The sequence below is a fragment of the Podarcis melisellensis genome, assembly GCF_964234715.1.
Source record: "Podarcis melisellensis genome assembly, chromosome: 1".
In the NCBI taxonomy this organism is placed as follows: Eukaryota; Metazoa; Chordata; class Lepidosauria; order Squamata; family Lacertidae; genus Podarcis; species Podarcis melisellensis.
In genome coordinates, this window is record NC_138528.1 from 4,261,141 (window position 1) to 4,282,901 (window position 21,761).

At 45.5% G+C, this 21,761-nt stretch overlaps 1 long non-coding RNA gene across 1 annotated transcript in view; it reads right to left on the bottom strand.

Annotated features, from left to right (window-relative positions):
• Positions 1-21,761, bottom strand: part of LOC309372968 — a 156,899-nt gene that overhangs the window by 13,802 nt on the left and 121,336 nt on the right. Inside the window, exon 2 of the long non-coding RNA XR_014169745.1 lies at positions 7,093-7,274. This is a non-coding gene — a long non-coding RNA (uncharacterized lncRNA). The remainder of the gene's footprint in view (positions 1-7,092; positions 7,275-21,761) is intronic.

Sequence of the window (21,761 nt, forward strand, 5' to 3'; positions counted from 1 at the left end):
ATGTACTCCAACCCGCTGCAATTCAGTAATATGCAGGTGTACTTTACAGCCGATCGAACTTGCAACCTTGACGATGCCAGCACCACCTTCTAACCAACTGAGCTGTGCAGCTGGTAAAGTCTGAGTTCTTTAGAGCGCTTCAAATATTCCACAAATGTCCTTTGTGATGGAGTTTCTCACTGTGGCCAACAAGATTGCCTTTTTCTCTGAGCAAAAGATGCTGCAAGCTTCCCTCAGTGGAGAGCAGCTCGATCATTTCTGTTGCTGTTTTCTGGACCTTCTCCAGCTCTGCAATCTCCTTTTCGAGTCGTGTGAAAAGTTAAAGAGGCTCAACTCCGACGACTTTCCCCCAGTTTTCCTTTTCTCATTCCGGGACCCCCAAGGTTACACTTTTAAAAACATCACATGACCGGTTCCCAGGCTCTGCCTAGCAAAGCTCCCACTTGTTCCCATCGCTGCTATATATATGCATCTTTGGAAACACGATTTATAATCGGACGCTGCTGTAGCCTATCAGAGCTTTGTTGATTTCCCTCGGATCTCCCTGCATTAGGACTCAGTGACGTCACGTCAGCTTTGACAGACGGAAAGAAAACACAAGAAAACCGTATTTTTTGCTTTATAGGACGCACCAGATGATAGGACGCACCTAGTTTGGGGGGAGGAAATAAGGCGAAAAAAATTCTGAATCCCAGAAGTCAGAACAGCAAAAGGGATCTGGCTTCTGGGATAGCCTCATGCTGTTCTGGCTTCTGGGATAGCTGCTGGGATAGCTGGGATAGCTTTGCGCGAAGCCTCCGCAGGGCACGGGGATGAGCCTTCATCCCCGTGCCCTGCGGAGGCTTCTGGGATAGCCCGCTAAGCCTCCGGAGGACAGCAGGATGAAGGCACCCCACTGCCCTGCGGAGGCTTTGCGCCGCTAACCCCGAAGCTAGAACAGCGAGATGGAGCGCTGCACAGCGCTCTGTCTCCCTGTTCTGGCTTCTGGGACAGCCTGTGAAGCCGCAACAGGGCAGTGGGGTGCCTTCATCCCACTGCCCCGCAGAGGCTTTGTGCAGCTAAGCCAGAAGCTATAACAGCGCTCCCTCTCCCTCTTCTAGCTTCTGGCTTAGCCACGCAGCCTGCATTCGCTCCATAAAACGCACAGACATTTTCCCTTGCTTTTTAGAAGGGAAAAAATGCGTCTTGTATAGGAAGAGATCCAGTGGGGAGGCTGCCTCTCTGCGCCTCTCTCTCGCTCTGCTCTGAGGGTTGCCATGGCGTCAAGGTTACTGTGGGTGTGCGGGCCCTGCGAGGCCTCAGCGCGGGCCGGAGTCCCCTGAGCCGGGGGCCGCTGCGCCTGACGGGGGCCGCCCGCTCCATGGGCGCCGGAGGTATTCCCAGTGATGAAGAACAGGCTACAGGAATGGAGAGGAAAACCATGAAAGCTTTAGAGAAGGGGCTGGATCCTTACAACATGCTACCACCCAAACGATATACTGGAACAAAGGAAGACCCCAACATAGTCCCTTCAATTACAGACAAGAGGCTTGTGGGCTGCATCTGTGAAGAGGACAACAGCACTGTGATCTGGTTCTGGCTGCCCAAGGGAAATCCCCAGCGCTGCCCCTCCTGTGGAGCCCATTGCAAGTTGGTTGGCTACCAATTGCCCTGATTTGGCTTCAAAGCTTTGCTGAGCTTTCCATTTATGATTTCTGGATACAGGGCTGAGCTACGTAGCTGTTTATTTCATGATGTATCACATTCCTTGGAACCTAATGAAGTCTTTGACTCATTTAAAACAAAAATGCGTCTTATAGAGCGAAAAATACGGTAGCTCCCTAGATCAGGCCAATGGCAAATCTACTGTAGTTCAGCACCCTGTTTTCACAGTGGCCAACAAGATGCCTCTGTTGGAAAACCCACAAGCAGGATCTGAGCACAAGAGCTCTCTCATCTCCTACGGCTTCAAGCAACTAGTATTCAAAAGCATTGCTGTATCCAACTGTGGGGTGAGATCATAGCCATCAAAGCTAGTAGCCTTCGATAGCCCTTTTCTCCAAACTCTTTTAAAGCCGCCTGGGTTAAACCACAGAGCCTAGGGCTTGCCGATCAGAAGGTCAGCGGTTCGAATCCCCGTGACGGGGTGAGCTCCTGTTTCTCGGTCCCTGCTCCTGCCTACCTGGCAGTTCGAAAGCACGTCAAAGTGCAAGTAGATAAATAGGTACTGCTCTGGTGGGAAGGTAAACGGCGTTTCCGTGCGCTGCTGTGGTTCACCAGAAGTGGCTTAGTCATGCTGGCCACATGACCCGGAAGTTGTATGCCGGCTCCCTCGGCCAATAAAACGAGATGAGCGCCGCAACCCCAGAGTCATCCACGACTGGACCTAATGGTCAGGGGTCCCTATACCTTTACCTTTAGGTAGGTGGCCTGTGATAGGGAGTTCCACAGTTTCAACTATGCATTGTGTGAATAAATATCGTATTTTTCGCTCTATAAGATGCACCAAGACCACAAGACGCACATAGTTTTTGGAGGATGAAAACAAGAAAAAAAAAATATTCTGAATCTCAGAAGCCAGAACAGCAAAAGGGATCACTGCGCAGTGAAAGCAGCAATCCCTCTTGCTGTTCTGGCTTCTGGGATAGCTGCACAGCCTGCATTCGCTCAATAAGACGCACACACATTTCCCCTTACTTTTTAGGAGGGAAAAATTGAGTCCTATAGAGCAAAAAATACGGTATTTTCTTTTATCTGCCCTGAAACCAAACCTTATGAGGAACAGCAGAGGAAGTTAGTCTGGAAAAAAAGAGGAGATGGAGCCAATATTTTATTGGGGGGGGGGGCAAAGGGACCTTGGCCCCACCAGGAATTGACTCCCATGGTCTGAGAATATGACGGCTTCCTATGACTGCAGAACTTGCAAGATCTCCCAGACATGAACTCGCCTGGTGATCTCATAACAGTGATTCTGCTCAAAGCAGCTCTCAGGTTGGCTGGAATAACATCAAATTTATGAGACATATAAACTGGATAAAAAGAACGGATTTGATGACGAGCCCTCAAAATTTGAAAAGCAATGACTAAATAATAAAGCTAGGACTATTTCAAGAATGGGAAGTCAAGGAGGAGGAGGTCAAGGCAGTTACGATCAGATGGGCACAAGATATTGGTCGTCCTATAATGTTGGCAGAATGGGAAAACCTTTGGGGAAAACAATTATGAATTTTACGGCGTGTTACAATATTAAAGAGAACATGCTAAAGTTGGAGTATAGATGGTATCTTACCCGTCAAGGCTTTCCAGGGTGTCTAAAAATACCGCGACTATCTGTTGGAGATGTGGGGAAAGTAATGGAGACATGTACCGCATGTGGTGGACGTGTAGGAAAATAAGAGAATTCTGGGGCCTTGTCTATGATGAGCTGAAAAAAAATCTTTGGAACAACATTTTTTTTAAAGCCAGAAGCGTTTTTGTTAAGCATCGTTGGTAAAGAGATCCCGAAAAACTTCCGTGTGCGTGCACAGTTCTTAAGGTCATGTGTTGTACCTGAAGAAGTGTGCATGCACACGAAAGCTCATACCAATAACAAACTTAGTTGGTCTCTAAGGTGCTACTGGAAGGAATTTTTTTTTATTTTGTTTCAACTACGGCAGACCAGCACGGCTATCTACCTGTAACAAGTGTCACATAAGACCTGCACTGTACCTTTGGGTATTGAATCATTCAGTGTGGCAGAACTGACACGTTGGAACTCCCTGCCTATTGTCAGAAGAAAAAAAATTCCTTCCAGTAGCACCTTAAAGACCAACTAAGTTAGTTCTAGGTATGAGCTTTCGTGTGCATGCACACTTCTTCAGATACACTGAAACAGAAGTCACCAGACCCTTCTATATAGTGAGAAGGTGGGGAGGGGTGTTACTCAGAAGGGTGGTGGGAATGGGTGATTGGCAGATAGCTGTGATGAGCCTGTTGACGACTCTTAACGACTGCAATAGGTCTTACAGGAAAAAGCAAGGGGTGAGAAAGTGAAAAATGGCTTTGTCATGTATAATGAGATAAGAATCCAAGGTCTTTGTTCAGACCAGGTCTCTCCATGGTTTTAAGTTTGGTAATAAGTTGCAATTCAGCAGCTTCTCTTTCCAGTCTATTTCTGAAATTCCTTTGTAGTAAAACAGCTACTTTGAGATCACTTCATCCAGGAGCCTGATTGGCTCTCCTGCAGGCCAATCAGGTCGCTGATTCACTTCATCCAGGAACCTGATTGGCTGCTCCTGCAGACCAATCAGGTTGCTGATTCACTTCCACCTGGAACTGGATTGGGTGGCTCCTGCAGACCAATCAGACTGCTGCTTTCTGGATCCTATTGTTCTAGGATTCAGCTTAGTACAGTGATACCTCAGGTTACATACGCTTCAGGTTACATACGCTTCAGGTTACAGACTCTGCTAACCCAGAAATAGTGCTTCAGGTTAAGAACTTTGCTTCAGGATGAGAACAGAAATTGCGCGGCAGTGGAACGGGGGCAGCAGGAGGCCCCATTTGCTAAAGTGGTGCTTCAGGTTAAAAACAGTTTCAGGTTAAGTACGGACCTCCGGAACAAATTAAGTACTTAACCCGAGGTACCACGGTACATAACAAACCCCCAAGGGACATCTAGTCCAAACCTCTGCAATGCAGGAATATTTAAGAATCCCTGACAGATGGCCACCCAACCTCTGTTTAAAAACCTCCAACAAAGGAGAGTCCACCACCTGAGGTGATCCGTTCCACCACTGAACATCTCTTACCGTCAGAAAGATCTTCCTGTTGTTTAGCTGAATCTCATTTCTTGCCATTTGAGTCTTTGGTTTGGGTCTTCCCCACCAGGAGCAGCAGAAAACAAGCTTACTCCATCACCCATGTGACAGCCACCTTCAAATATCTGAAGGCCTAAGATATCACTTGTCATTCACCTCTTCTCCAGGTTAAACATACCCAGTTCCCTCAGCTGTTCCTCCTAAGGCCTGGTTCCCAGATCCTTACCATCTTGGTCGAGGACAGAGGAGACTTCAGCACAACGCTTGGTGGATTGGGCCCACGCAAGGGAAGGGGAGGGATCAAATGGGCAGCAGTAAAGAGAACAGTTTGTTCGAGGGAACTCCAGAATGTGGAAGCACCACTGGCCGGGTGCCTGCCTAAATATTGTATTCCCCCCCCTTTCCAGCTGAATCTCTAATTCATGGAGGAGGTGAAGCACTTTCCCTCTCCAAATAAGGCTGAAATTCCTCTCTGGAGATTTGGGGGATGACTTCTTCATGAGGTCTCCCGTTGCGAGCCAGTTCGGCCAGAGGTCTCGCCAGCACTACAGGGAATTATTGCCTTGGTCTCTGCAGCAACATTCTTTGCAAAGAGTTTTGCTCCCCACCACCTCCCCCTCTGAGATTTCTCATCCTCTGGAGTCCGTGTCCGGTCCATCAGCCGAGAGCTGCTTATGGTCTAATTATCCCTCCTCTCTGGAAGCTGGCAGGGAGAGGCACAAATTAGCAAGGATGTTTGTCAACCAAAGCATGGCCCTAATGACATTAAAAGGCTTCTGCGAGAGCGGCTGGTGGGCAGCGATGAGAGATAACGATGCCATCAAGGCCGTGGGTAGATGAAGGGGCCGCTTTGCTGGGAATGTGCCAGCCAGCTGGACAGATGGTCCCTGCCTGGCTCCTGCAACTGGGAGCCACTGGCTTAAAAGCAGCCGTGCTTTTAGGCATCAGGCATCAGGAATTGGGCAGCAAGCAAAGGAGATGATTCATTAGCACTTCCCGCTGCATTCATTCCTTGTATTTGTTGTTGTTGTTGTTTAGTCGTTTAGTCATATCCGACTCTTCATGCCCCCCTGGACCAGAGCACACCAGGCACTCCTGTCTTCCACTGCCTCCCACAGTTTGGTCAAACTCATGCTGGTAGCTTTGAGAACACTGTCCAATCATCTCATCCTCTGTCGTCCCCTTCTCCTTGTGCCCTCCATCTTTCCCAACATCAGGGTCTTTTCCAGGGAGTCTTCTCTTCTCATGAGGTGGCCAAAGTACTGGAACCTCAGCTTCAGGACCTGTCCTTCCAGTGAGCATTCAGGGCTGATTTCCTTCAGAATGGAGAGGTTGGATCTTCTTGCAGTCCATGGGACTCTCAAGAGTCTCCTCCAGCACCATAATTCAAAATCATCCATTCTTCGGCGATCAGCCTTCTTTATGGTCCAGCTCTCACTTCCGTACATCACTAAGCCACTCCAGTATCCCTGTCAAGAAAACTCCATGGGCAAAGACAACAGGTATAGTATGTAACTAAAAAACTAATAAAGATTATCATAAAAAAAACCAGAAGCGTTGCTCCCTTTGGCCATGGAGGAAGAGCACAGCTTTGTCATCCAGGAATTTATCTAATCCTCTTCTAAAGCCATCGAAACAGGTGAGCATCACTGCCTCCTGTGGAAGCAAGTTCCATAATTTAACTATTTGCTGTTTCCATTCGCCCCATTCCTGCATCAGTTCACATTTTTAAGAAGTCTCCGGGGGGGGGGGGGAACCCCTCTGCCCTTTGCATGCACTTATCTTGAGATGTGCATTGTTGTTCACTGTCTAATATGCACTTTTTGCAAGCAATTTCCGTGGGTGGATGGAGGGAGGTTGTTGAAGGGAGTGATTTGAGCTTCTTTATCTCCCGTTTTGAAGCCTCCGACTGATAACACTGCAACCTCATGAATGGAAAGTGTTTGCATAATTCTACATAAATAAACAGTGGTTTCTTGGAAGCCAAATGCTGGGTCTTGGAGTGAACTTGCGTTTCCACTGTGTCCTTCAAGCATTTTTTCTCACACAGAGGGGGGAAATGTCTGCCATTTAAAACGTCAACATTATTTTATTAAGCAGCAAGTGGAAGGGAGATGGGTTGTTTATTTTTATTTTAATATATATTTTAAGGCAGAGGCCTTGAAGTTTTGTGACTTTGAAAATGACCAGACTTCATTTCTTCCACATCCATTTGAAAAGGCGATAGCTATGTTTCGTTTGGCAGCGGCAATGCACAACTCTTTGGCGGTACGATCCTGGGCTTGTTTACTCATCCAAAATGGTTCTTGTCAACAGTAGGTGGTGCCTGTTTTAAACAAAAAATGCCCTTTTCCCTTATGGGGTATCCAAGAGCCCATATAGAGTCCTTACATAGGTTCCCTATTGGTAGGAGAAGATAACAGAGGCCAACCAGAGAATATTGAGAAGCAAAGCAGCTAGTAAGCCTGATCTTTATTGATCTGTTGCAACAGGGTGCTCCCCTCACACACAGGAGAGAGGAGGAACCCCAAAAAATGGCACGCAAGGCCTTATAAAGACTTTTCAAATTGCCACCCTGTAGATCAAGGCCACCCCCAGAAACATCATACATACATCACAGAAGGGGTGTAAGCTAAGACCACCCCTCAGATACATCACACCTACATCACAGAAAAGGCGGTCTAAAATAGAAATTTGAATGTTGTTCTTCTCCTGTCCTTGTTTATCTCCTGTCTGGCGGGTTACTTGATTGGATTGCCTGGGGAGCCTGGCCAGTCTTTTGTAATAATAAATACCGTATTTTTCGCTCTATAACACGCACCCGACCATAACACGCACGTAGTTTTTAGAGGAGGAAAATCCGTAGGCATGCCACCCGTAGGCATTCCCTTCATAACACGCACAGACATTTCCCCTTACTTTCTAGGAGGAAAAAAGTGAGTGTTATGGTGCAAAAAATACGGTACTTAGTTCCTGAGCCAGGTCACAGGCTCACACCCTATTCAAACACAGACATACCCTTAAGACAGGATTTGTGAAGGAAAAGACAATGGGGAGACTTTTCCATTTTGACCTTGCAGAGAAAACATTTGGTCAGTTTGGGAATCAAAATGGCTCCAGGTCGGTCTTCCTATGCTGATCTATGTACCTACTTGGTTGGTATGCTTATGAACATTACCATATATCTAAGACCTCAAAATTCCTATCACACGCCAGAGCCGATGACAGGCAGAGACATTTGTCCTCCTCCCTGCTGAGTTGTGCAAGAGGCAATACTGAGACTAAGGTGGGAAAAGCTGGCAGGCCGATGGTCTGAGTGTAAGAAGACAGGCAGGTGGGGTCTGGATGAGGGCAGACTCAAGTGGGCAGGGCGGTCGTAGGGTGTGCTGAATTTTTCAGCTTTTGGATTCCCCAAATGAGGGGTGCTAAAAAGTTGTAGTGTGACTTGAGAATTTGTAGGATATTTTGCTTAAATTAATCCAATTTAGTTTTGCTTGGGAAGTAAAACGTGTGTAAAATGGCATATAAATCATAAGAATGATTACCAAGTACTTGCAGTTGTTGTTGTTGTTGTTTTATTTAGGGAAGTTTTTAATGTTTGGTGCTTTACGGTGCTTAATGTTTCTAATTTGTTGGGAAATGCCCCAAGGAGCTGGGACAACCCATTCAGATGGGCGGCTTATAAATATATTACTATTATTATTAAGCATTACCTGACATTTTCAGAAGGTAAAATTAAAATTCTTTGGCTTTCTGAAAGCAGTTTTTGCACCTCTTCATCAAACGTAGACTTACCAAGAGAAATGTTGTCGAGACGGTGGAAGAAGATTGGAAGAAATTTAAGGACTATCTTAAGAAACATTGCAAGATTATTGAATGTTAGAACGATGTTGACTTAGAAATTAAGGGGTTTCTAGCTGTAATGATTATGTAATTAAGAAAAGAAAGATTAAAAATTAAATCAGAAATTAGGGGAAGGATTTGCTGAATTGGCTTGATTAGAGATTGGAATACAGAGAGGGGAGGTATGAGGAGGTCGGGAAAGTAAGGTATACGACCATAAGGGACTGAAATTATACCTGTTTTTTGCTTTGTATGTTTATCTTATTGTTATTTCTGTTTTCTTTTCGTTTCTCTTTTTTGGTTGTTTTTATGTTATATAATTTTTTGAAAACTTCAATAAATATTCTTTAAAAAAAGAAAGAGAAATGTTGTCGAAGCACAATAATAATAGCAGATTTGAATTCCTCACACCAAAAAAAATGTATTTTTAAGACCTGTCAGTGAAGTAATTTACAAAAGTTAAGCTTCACCCTCTAAAATGACATGCTCTGGCAGTGTCCCATTCATCGTCATCGATCAGCCTCCACTATGCTTACTCCAAGGTCAGAGTAGACCCATTCACATCAGTGGATATCACTTGGTTTTGGTGGGTCTGCTCCGAGTCTGTCTAACGTTGGATCTCACCCCATGTGTTTAGCGTCACATTCTTGCTTAGAGCTCTTCTCTTTCATCACAACTGCAGTCCCATGTACACATTTACAGAGTGTGGTCCCCTCCCTAAAAGTACATATTATTTCTATTATGTTGCTAACTGCCTTGGCATTGCTTTTTGTCAGTGAAAAGTGTGGCTCATGACTGAGCACAATGGCAGCTTGAATCCAAGTGCGCCATGCCCACGGGGCCATTAAAGCTGTAGGCGACAATGGCATTTTGAAATAATTTTACTCCACTTTGCAAGCTGCCAGAAGGTCTCCGGGGACCTGGGGATTTTAGATAAAATTGCCCAAATTGGTTGTAGAAATTGAAATGAACAAGAATGGATTTAGTTACAGATAGGTAGCCGTGTTGGTCTGCCATAGTCAAAACAAAATAAAAAAATTCCTTCAGTAGCACCTTAAAGACCAACTAAGTTAGTTCTAGGTATGAGCTTTCGTGTGCATGCACACTTCTTCAGATACACTGAAACAGAAGTCACCAGACCCTTCTATATAGTGAGAAGGTGGGGAGGGGTATTACTCAGAAGGGTGGTGGGAATGGGTGATTGGCAGATAGCTGTGATGAGCTTGTTGGAGACTCTTAACGACTGCAATAGGTCTTACAGGAAAAAGCAAGGGGTGAGAAGGTGAAAAATGGCTTTGTCATGTATAACGAGATAAGAATCCAATGTCTTTGTTCAGACCAGGTCTCTCCATGGTTTTAAGTTTGGTAATAAGTTGCAATTCAGCAGCTTCTCTTTCCAGTCTATTTCTGAAATTCCTTTGTAGTAGAACAGCTACTTTGAGATCTTGTATAGAATGTCCTGGGAGATTGAAGTGTTCTCCTACTGGTTTCTCTGTCTTGTGATTCCTGATGTCAGATTTATGTCCGTTTATTCTTTGGCGTAAGGTTTGGCCTGTTTGTCCAATATAGAGAGCTGAAGGACACTGTTGGCATTTGATGGCATACACAATGTTAGACGATGAGCAATTAAATAGTCCCGAGATGGTATGTGTGATGTTGTTGGGGCCAGTAATGGTGTTGTCCGGGTGTATGTGGCAGCAAAGTTGGCATCTGGGTTTATTGCAGGCTCTGGTGCCAGTGTCCGTGTTAGGTCTGGTTGTAGTATTATTGTGGGTTAGGAGTTGTTTGAGATTGGGTGGCTGTCTGTAGGCAATGAAAGGTCTTCCTCCCAGAGCTTGAGAAAGAGAACTGTCATTGTCCAGGAGAGGTTGTAGATCTCTGATGATGCATTGTACTGTTTTAACTTGGGAGCTGTATGTGATGACTAGAGGTGTTCTGTTATTTTCTTTTTTGGGTCTGTCTTGCAGCAAGTTCTCTCTGGGTATCTGTCTGGCTCTGTTGATCTGTTGTCTAACTTCATCTGCTGGATTTGTCTAATCTGTCTCCATGAATTTGTCTATTGCTCTTTTAAAGGATTTTGTCTCTCCCTGTTGTGGCAGGGAGTTCCATGGTCTAACTTTCTTTTATCTGTCCTAAATCTTCCAGCATTTATCTTCCTTGGATGTCCACAAGTTCTGCCTGTTAGGAGAGAGAAAGAAAAATGCTTTTCTCTATTCAATTTCTCCATGCCATGAATTTTTTTTTTAAATGAGCTTCTATTTTCTAACTCCCCTTTTCTCCAAACTAAAAAAATACCAAACGCTGCAACTTTTCTTCATGGGGAGAGTGGCTCCATCCCTTCTATCACTTTGGTTGCCTTTTCTCAACCTTCTCCAACTCGACAATATCCTTTTTGAGGCGAGGCAGGTTCATAGCTATAAAAATGCCAACCCTGCCCAGATTTCTGTTCCTCTTTCTGGTTCTGCGAGTGGCAATTCGTGAGAAAAGTTTTGTTAACTGGCAGAGACTCCAGAATAACTTCACCACCAGGGAAAGTGGAGTTCTGGAAACATTTTTGTCATCTGTAGCTGAAGAGATAAGGGGGGGCTGGGCATGCCAGATTAGAAGTTATGCTATCATACCTTCCAATTAAAGCAATGGATGATAATTATTCACAGGGCCACATTATGGGTTTCCCTTTCTGCACCCTTCCTGGGTGGCTGTCAGGAGCCTGTCGGCAGTAAATCACACTGTGCAAATAGGCATTAACTCTTTCTTTGCAAGAGCATGATTTGTGCAGACCAACACTTTGTACGGTGGAAGACAAGCTGTGAAGCTTTCTGCTTTCTGTATTCAACAGGATGTCCAACACTGAAAAGTAATTCTGGATATTGACTACTGTTTTGTAGAATTCTTCGTCAGCGTGGTGGGTGGATATAGAATGCTTCACAGCAGTGACTACATTATTACATGAGCACTGTTCCACAGCATTTGATATTTTCATTTATATACATTCATGCGAGATAAGATGGGTTTATGAAGCATTCTATATCCACCCAGCTCCTCCGGTAGGGAAAAGGCGGAGGCTGGACGCGGCGTCTCCTGGCTCAGCTGGCCATTTTGCGCCACGGTGGCCATGGCAGGCAGCGCACGCGCCACTCCCGCTGAGCATTGGCTCGTTTCCCCCCCCCCCTTTTAGCCTTCTGGAGCCTTGCGGAATTCAGCGCCTGGAGGCTAAAAGGGAAAAAACTGAGATGACGCTCAGCGGGAGCTGCGCATGCACCCTCGCTCACTCAGCACGTTCATTCGGTGTTCCTTGGACTCTGTTCTGGTGCCCTAAAGAACTTGGCGCCCCGGCGCCCCACGCCACTAACCTCTGTGGGTAAGACGGGCCTGTGTCTAATCTACTTTTAAAGCCTTCTCCGTTGGCGGCCATCATTGCCCAAGGTAGGTGAGGCTGTGAGAGCCCATTTGGTCAAGATTATCCAGTGAGTGTCACGGCAGAGTGAGGATTTGTTTATGGGTGGGGTTTTTTTTGGTAGTGGATGATGTCTCGGGGTCTCTTGCTCCTCAGGGGTCCGTGATTCTGAGATTTCTGTCAATTGGTTTTTCATCAGTATAGATTTAGGGTACTTGAGCCATAAATGGTCAGAGCCTTGGACTTTTAAAGGTCCTGGCAAATTCTCTTTGTAAAGGAGAGTAGGCCGATGGGCAAATTTGTCAGTTCCTCATTTTGCCAATCTAAATTGAGTTGTCCACATTTCATTTTCAGAATGAAACCAGTTTCTCAAAAATCACTTTTCGGGGAGTGTGGAGGAATGCAGACTCTGTGTGGAGGGCTGCGTAGGAAATGAACGAACACAGGTTCTCAATCTCCATTGATTTCAGAATGAAAGTGCGGTCTGATAGATGGGGGTCAGACTCTCCCACCTTCTAGTCTCTCACTAGCTCTAATTCCGAGATCTTCTTGGACTCTTGTTTTGGCTCAGACAGTGGGTCATAAATCAATAAAGCTCCTTTGACATTAATGGGCTAGCTTGGGGGGTTTAAAGCCCCGTTAAACTTCTCTCCAGCTTTGGTTGAAGAGCTCTGGGTTTGATCTAATCTGCCGCGACGATGGAGGAATCATACATTCCGGTCTGGGTTTGCAACTCGTAATGGAGGAAACTGACGCAAAGGCGTCTACGTTATCAACTACTTCTCTTAAAAACCTGCTATTCCACAAGGCCCCAAGAGCCAGTAGAAGCTTGGGTGGATATGGATTGGTAAAATTATCCACTAGCAAATCTGATTTTCCTGTGGATACCAGGGGAGATGGAAATGCAGAAAAAATCTGTTGCTGTTTCAGGGATTCTCCTGCATTCCAATGGGTTGGACTAGATGACTCTGGAGTCCATTTAACTCTGGAATTCAATTATTCTACTGATAAATCTTCCAAGGCTCATTGGGAGCCTTCCCAGACCCACTGAAAGAGGCGGTTATTAAACCGCTTCTTAAAAAACCATCTTTAGATGCGGCCACAATGGCCAACTATCGCCCAGTCTCAAATCTTCCATTCTTGGGCAAGGTGATTGAGCGGGTGGTTGCTGAACAACTCCAGGCACGCCTGGAAGAAGCGGACCATTTGGATCCCTTCCAGTCGGGATTCAGGCCTCACCATGGGACTGAAACTGCCTTGGTCGCACTGGTTGATGATCTCCGGCGGGCTAGGGACAAAGGTGAGAGCTGTTTCCTAGTTCTGCTGGATCTCTCAGCGGCGTTTGATACCATCGACCATAACATCCTTCTGAACCGTCTTGAGGGGCTGGGAGCTGGGGGCACTGTCCTACAGTGGTTCCGCTCCTTCCTCCTGGGCCGTGTTCAGAAAGTGGTGATGGGGGATGAGTGTTCAGACCCCTGGGCTCTCACTTGTGGGGTGCCTCAGGGTTCTGTCCTCTCCCCCATGCTTTTCAACATCTACATGCAGCCACTGGGAGAGATCATCAGGAGGTTTGGGCTGGGTGTTCATCAGTATGCAGATGATACCCAGCTCTACCTCTCTTTTAAATCAGAACCAGTGAGGGCAGTGAAGGTCCTGTGTGAGTGTCTGGAGGCGGTTGGAGGATGGATGGCGGCTAACAGATTGAGGTTGAATCCTGACAAGACAGAAGTACTGTTTCTGGGGGACAGGAGGCGGGCAGGTGTGGAGGATTCCCTGGTCCTGAATGGGGTAACTGTGCCCCTGAAGGACCAGGTGCGCAGCCTGGGAGTCATTTTGGACTCACAGCTGTCCATGGAGGCACAGGTTAAATCTGTGTCCAGGGCAGCTGTTTACCAGCTCCATCTGGTACGTAGGCTGAGACCCTATCTGCCTGCGGACTGTCTGGCCAGAGTGGTGCATGCTCTGGTTATCTCCCGCTTGGACTACTGCAATGCACTCTACGTGGGGCTACCTTTGAAGGTGACTCGGAAACTACAACTAATCCAGAATGCGGCAGCTAGACTGGTGACTGGGAGCGGCCGCCGAGACCATATAACACCGGTCTTGAAAGACCTACATTGGCTCCCAGTATGTTTCCGAGCACAATTCAAAGTGTTGGTGCTGACCTTTAAAGCCCTAAACGGCCTCGGTCCTGTATACCTGAAGGAGCGTCTCCACCCCCATCATTCTGCCCGGACGCTGAGGTCCAGCGCTGAGGGCCTTCTGGCGGTTCCCTCATTGCGAGAAGCAAAGCTACAGGGAGCCAGGCAGAGGGCCTTCTCGGTAGTGGCGCCCACCCTGTGGAACGCCCTTCCAGCAGATGTCAAAGCGATAAACAACTACCTGACATTCAGAAGACATCTTAAGGCAGCCCTGTTCAGGGAAGTTTTTAACGTGTGATTTTACTGTATTTTTGGTTTTTATGGAAGCCGCCCAGAGTGGCTGGGGAGGCCCAGCCAGATGGGCGGGGTATAAATAATAAATTATTATTATTATTATTATTATTGAATGCTTAATCGTATGGTAACTGGGTTAAAGAGTGTGTTTTCCTGCTCGTTTGAGCTTCTCCAAGATTCAGCCCTGTCAGCAGGAAAAGTAAGGTACAGTCGTACCTTGGAAGTCAAACGGAATCCGTTCCAGAAGTCTGTTTGACTTCCAAAACATTTGAAAACCAAAGAGAGACTTCTGATTGGCTGCAGTTAGCTCCTGCAGCCAACCAGAAGCCGCAGAAGCCCCATCGGACGTTTGGCTTCCAAATAACGTTCAAAAACTGGAACACTCACTTCCAGGTTTGGGACGTTCATGAGCCGATTTGTTTGTGAGCCAAGGCATTCAAGATCCAAGGTACGGCTGTATCTCCTGCAACAGGGAATCCCTCTCAGCTTGAGGGCCGCATTACCTTCTGCATGACCCTATGGGGGCCACATGCTAGTTCTGGCGGGGACAGAAGCAAATGTGGGGGGAGAAATTAATGAAATTTTGCCTTCGTAGTTTCTAGACACCCATCCAAACCTCTCTGTCCTTCATTCAGGCAAACAGGAGTCATTATCAGAGTTGAAGGACACATTCCAGGCAGGCAAAGACACTCCAGGAGGGTTGCGGGCAGGGCCACTGAGGGGGCGTGGCCTATTGAGAGAGGGCGGGGCTAGGGCCAGGCCAGTCTTATGGGCCGGTCAAAGTGGCCATATATTTCCACCTATCCTGAGGTTCCCCAGCCCTTCAGTAGATCCTGAGGGGCTCAGGTAGGAAGCAAAGAGACCTGATCCCTCGGAGATATAATGGATGTAGAGAATTGTTCTGTTGCTCAAGGCCATAGGAATGAATGCGCGAGAACACTATTGCGCAGCAGCATCCATTAATTTCATTTTTCATTTTCTTTTCGGAGAGCAAAAACAAATCAAACCAAAAAGGATTAACGTTGTAAACCAAAGCCACAACAAGATGAACTGGACTCCTTGGCAGGTTTTGAATAAACATACACAAATTTATTGAGGGTTAAGATAGTAGATAGATAATACAAGGATGTATACAATTTTACAATATGCGGAGAACAACATGAGTTGAGAAATCAGAGAGAAGAGTTGAGGGAAATCTTGGGGGGGGGGAGGGAGGGAGGGTTCATAGAATCATAGAATCATAGAGTTGGAAGAGACCACAAGGGCCATCAAGTCCAACCCCCTGCCAAGCAGGAAACACCATCAGAGCACTCCTGACATATGGTTGTCAAGCCTCTGCTTAAAGACCTCCAAAGAAGGAGACTCCACCACACTCCTGGGCAGCAAATTCCACTGTCGAGCAGCTCTTACTGTCAGGAAGTTCTTCCTAATGTTTAGGTGGAATCTTCTTTCTTGTAGTTTGGATCCATTGCTCCGTGTCCGCTTCTCTGGAGCAGCAGAAAACAACCTTTCTCCTTCCTCTATGTGACATCCTTTTATATATTTGAACATGGCTATCATATCACCCCTTAACCTCCTCTTCTCCAGGCTAAACATGCCCAGCTCCCTTAGCCGTCCCTCATAAGGCATCGTTTCCAGGCCTTTTCTCCCCTCCCCTGTTGGGGGGAGGGGAGAAAAGGGGGAAAATAATGAAGTTGATTTGTTTTGATAATTTGTTGAAATATTTATTTAAAAAAACACATGTTGCAAACCAAAGCCTACTTACCCGGAAGTAAGTCCCAGTGAACTCAATGGGCTTGACTTCTAAGTAGACCAGTGTAGGATTTCACTGAAAGTCTGATCGGTGTGTAGTGGTTAGAGTGTCGGACTAGGACACAAGAGGCCAGGGTTCGAATCTCCACTTGGCCATGAACCTCACTGGGTGACCTTGGGCCTGTCAATCTCTCTTAAGATTAAATGGGGGATTAAATGGGGAGCGGGAAAATCATATAAGCCACCTTGAGCTCCTTTGGAGGAAAGGTGGCGTAGATATGAAAAAAAATAAACAACAAAGAAATATCGAAAAATTCAGGGAAGAGCGAATTTCGGAGAACGTGTTTCATATTGTTTCAGAAGGGGTGAATTAGGTAAGGCGAACCAAATCTCTCCGCCATCCGTAGCCAAGAAGAGTCAGAGCCAAAAATGGAAAACCCAAGAACTACCAATGGTAGAAGAATGGCAGATGAAGATGATGGAATTTATGAAGCTGGCTGATCTCACCGGGAGAATCCGCGACCAGAAAGAAGAGGAACACCAAGAAGACTGGAATAAATTTAAAGACTACTTGAGTAAATATTGTAATATTAAAGATATGTAATCACTTGAAAGAAACAATTAGGCCTAGGATAAAAATGGAATTAAATTTATAAATAAGAAAATGTACGATAAGGAAAGTTATGTAAAATGATTAGGACTGTGATATGGTCTTTTGAAACACTGATATTGGAAACTGCTACATATAATTACTAAGAAATTCAGATGGAAGAGATTTGAGGAAGTCAAATACTATGTTAATTAAAATGGATGGTACTTAATTTTAATTAATTAAGTGATAAGATGAGGTATGTTTTTTTTTCTTTTTTCTTTTATTCTTTGTGTGTCTTTATTATTGTTATTTTTTTTCTTTTTTTACTATGTTCATTTACTGAAAATAATAAATATTATTATTCACCAGGTAACGTTCCCTTTGCCCCAGAACAACTTGACTTTCCTGTGTTTGTGTGGCCTTTCTGTGTGCTTGCTGCTGCTGCTGCAGGTGCTACAAAGCCGCAACGCGGATGCAAAACGCCCCCCTTGTAAATAGCCCAAACAGGATGGATGCTGAAGAGTCCTCAGGGAGATATCCAGAAGGCTGTACAAAGGTGGCGGCCGCTTTTCAGAGGAAGTAATAGAAAGAGAGGAAATGAAGAGAGGAAGTCACAGCACCAGGCGGAGGGGGGCGAGCCAAGTAGATCCAAGGCTGGTTGTTAGAACAGGGTCAGCCAAGTGGGTTACGGATGGGGCAGGAGCTGGGCCTGTGTCAAGGAAAGCCCTGATTGCAGAGACATCCAAACATAAGAAGAGATTGATGGGTCTGGCCAACCGCCAACGAAGGCCAGCATCCCGTTCTCACAGGGACCCAAGAGATGCCTGTGGGAAACACGCAAGCATTACAGCCCAATAGCGTCTTGCTTCCCCCATGGGTGCAACTTAGGGTCCACAGAGACCTCCTGCCTTTCCGCTTCCGCACCACAGAACTCCTCCCCAAGCTTCTAACTCCCATTGCTTCATCTGTGGTGTGAAACACCCTGCTCCTTTTGCCGTCTCACAGAGACTTCCCTCTGATGCCTTGCGTCGTCCAAACAGCACCTCCCCAGGTTCACATAGGAGGCCAGCCTGGCTTAATTAGCCCTTAACACATGCTGATTTCACAGGATTAGCATTGTCTAGCACACAGCGTATTACATACAGGTTTGGCCTTCAGGTAGGTAGCCGTGTTGGTCTAACGCAGTCGAAATAAATTAAAAAATTAAAAGGTCTGGCCTAACACACACACACACGAGTCTAATAAGCAGGGTAGGGCTGGGTGATATATCGATATGTCATCCAAAACCAGTTTAAAGTCCATTATATTGGTTTCATAATTTTTGACCAGGTGTGCGCGCGCTATGCGACAATCGCAAGGAGGGAAAAACGGAAGCCCGCCAATACATAGGTCCAACCTTATTTCAGACATTGTGATATATCAGTATATCGCGATGGTCTGGCTGTATCCTGTGTTGAACACTCCAAGCATGGATTAAATTCTTACACCTATTAGACCAGGCATAGGCAAACTCGGCCCTCCAGATGTTTTGGGACTACAACTCCCATCATCCCTAGCTAACAGAGCCAGTGGTCAGGGACGATGGGAGTTGTAGTCCCAAAACACCTGGAGGGCTGAGTTTGCCTATGCCTGTATTAGACCCAGGAATTTTGGGTATCTAGCACTCAGTGGAAGACAGGGGTGCCTGGCATGCTCTGGTCCATGGGGTCACGAAGAGTCGAACACAACTAAAAAACAAGACAACAACAAGCACTCACCAACGTATAACAAAGCTTTGTCCTCAGGGAGGTATTTCATAAAAACAAACCAACTGTGGTTTAGTATTACTGTATATCAATGTATATCAGATGTCAAAGAGAAAAACAACTACCAGACTTTTAGAAGACATCTGAAGGCATCCCTGTTTAGGGAAGCTTTTAATGTTTAATAGATTACTGTATTTTAATATTATGTTGGAAGCCGCCCAGAGTGGCTGGGGAAACCCAGCCAGATGGGCGAGGTATAAATTTATTATTATTATTATTATTATTATTATTATTATTATTATTATTATTATTATTATTAGTGGACAGGGCAGCTTCCCTTGGGGATTTCTGTGATGAATACAGCCTTTCTCCCAACCTCATAAAGATAGGAACCAGCTAAGGGTCACTGGATTGAGTCAGGACCTACCACTGATGAAATTATAGTAAAAAAAAGAAACTGACATCATGAGGATCACTGTCGTTCTCCCTTATCGCAGTTTAAAGCAACCATTTATGATTAAATCAGTCAAGAGTAAGCTCCGGTGGTTGCTCAAGATTCCTGCCCACCCACGTTTACAAAGGCCAGAGTACATCCTGTAGATATTGGCCCGAGGCCAAAGCACTCTCCCAAGAAGGCCCGTGGCTTTCGTGTATTCAATTAACCGTCTCCCTTGGGAGTCACAACCTCCTTGGAGGTTAATGGTAGCCAGAGCTCACACAGATGTAAATATTTTTACAGTGCACAGAAATGCACAACCTGCGCCTGGTAGTGTTTCTTTTCCAAATGTCATTGTGGTTTCTCACAGTGTAAGCCTATGTGCATTTGCTCGGAGATAAGGTCTGCTGAGATCACTGGGGCTTACTCCCAAGTAAGTCGTGCCAAAGTATGCTTTGAAATGGCTTCCCTCAACCTGGTGACCACCGGAGAGAGGAATCTGCTCATTTCAGGTTCTCATTTCTCTACAGTGGTACCTTGGTTCTCAAACGCCTTGGTACTCAAACAACTTGGAACCCAAACACTGCAAACCTGGAAATGTTCCGGTTTGCGAATATTTTCCGGAAGCCCAACGTTCTCCGTTTTGAGTATTACGTTTCCGATTTGAGCGCTACACTTCTGTTTTGAATGTTACACTGAGGTCTGTCTGTTTTTGCTATTTATTTTGTGTTTTGTTTTTGCGACTCTTTTGGTGTGTGACTGTGTGGAACCCAGTTCAGCTACTGATTGATTGATTGATTGATTGATTGATTGTGTGACCGCAGTACATGGTTTATTGCTTTCATTTTATGGATCCATGGTCTCGTTAGATAGTAAAATTCATGTTAAACTGCTGTTTTAGGGGTTGTTTTTAAAAGTCTGGAACGGATGAATCAATTTTGCATTAGTTTCTAGGGGAAAGCGCGCCTTGGTTTTGGAACGCTTGGTTTTGGAACAGACTTCCGGAACAGATTAAGTTTGAGAACCAAGGTACCACTGTAATCTTAAAATCTGTTCTCTCCATTTCCACACCAGTTTGTCCTCATGAAAATTCTTCCCCATTTTAGTGGAAAAATTCTCCAGATATACAATTTTCATATGCAGTGTTTTGCATACAATATTTTCCTTAATGTAATGCATCTTCTGGGGTACAGTGTTCAAGAACTGCAAAAATAGATGCATTTTATGTGCCCTCCACTGCAGGAAATGCATTTTTGTGTACAATACTTGGTTGGAAGACTGCACTGCAAAGTTCAGAGAAGTGTGAATTTTGAAGGATGGCTGTTTTGGTGCGAACCAAGCAATTTATACAGCCCTGGATTGTAAAAAGAAACACCTCAAAGCGGTTTACAAAAGATAAAACAGCAAAACCAAGGAAAACTCACAAGCATACAAAAGTTAAATACTAAAAACAGATTAAAATTACCTTGATTGTCTATGCATCTGCACAGGCTTGCCTAATAAACAAGAATGTTTTTAGCAGGTGCCAAAAAGAGTACAGTGAAGGCGCCTTCTTGATCTCAATAGGCAGGGGGTTCCAAAGTGTTGGCTCTGCCACACTAAACAATCAGGTTCTTATAAATGCGGTATAAAGGTAAAGAGTCGTGACTGACTCTGGGGTTGCAGTGCTTATCTCGCTTTATTGGCCGAGGGAGCCGGCGTACAGCTTCTGGGTCATGTGGCCAGCATGATTAAACTGCTTCTGGTGAACCAGAGAAGCACACGGAAACGCCGTTTACCTTCCCACCGGAGTGGTACCTGTTTATCTACTTGCACTTTGACGTGCTTTCGAACTGCTAGGTTGGCAGGAGCAGGGACCGAGCAACAGGAGCTCACCCCGTCGCGGGGATTCGAACCGCCGACCTTCTGATCGGCAAGCCCTAGGCTCTGTGGTTTAACCCACAGCACCACCCGTGTCCCTTATAAATGCATTATAGTTTGCCTTTAAATGTGGACCAAATTGAATTTCTCTCCCATCCTAGGCCTCCAGCTGTGTTGGACCACAATTCCCATCAGCTTGTGTGAGCTGTAGTCCAAAGCAGCTGGAAAACATCACTTAGCGGAAAGCTGTTTAAAGAAAAGGAGACCTTAGTCTTGCCATTAAGAGTCATCAGATGTTGGATGGTTTCTTTTCGCAGCAGTAATATTTCTAAACTTCCAGCCCAACTGGATTCCTGTAACCTAGGAGCTATGCCACTATAAAGCGGGAAGCATTTATACAGGATTGTTTCTGTCCCGCCTTGAAATCCTATCAGGATTACTTTCCTTGTTGAAAAACACCAGGCTGCTTTTATATAACAGTTTATTCCTTATGCCTCACCCTCCCAATTCGCCCAGGGGAAAAAAAATCTTTCTCTGAGGAGTAAACTCAAGACCCCCAAATGAATTCTCATGTTATAATGCGAGTGAGGCGGCCCCTTGCTCAGAGGAAGAAAACTTTTTTGAAACTGGGAGGGCAGATTTCAGGGCAGCACTATTTTTATCTTCTGAAAAGCCACAGGGAGCAGCAGAGAAATGCAGAGGAAATACGAGAAAGAGCAAAAAAAACACAAAAGACCCGAGAGGAAACGAAGTTTTATTTTGCACCTCTTACTTAAATATTTCTGAAACAGAATCTCAAAAGGAACAAACCATGACAAATTTATTACATTTATAAGGTTTCTTACACTTCCCTTTGCCGTTAAAAGTCCCCAGAATGGTGTTACAGCAATACAGGTTATGCAGCATCATGTTAAAACAAC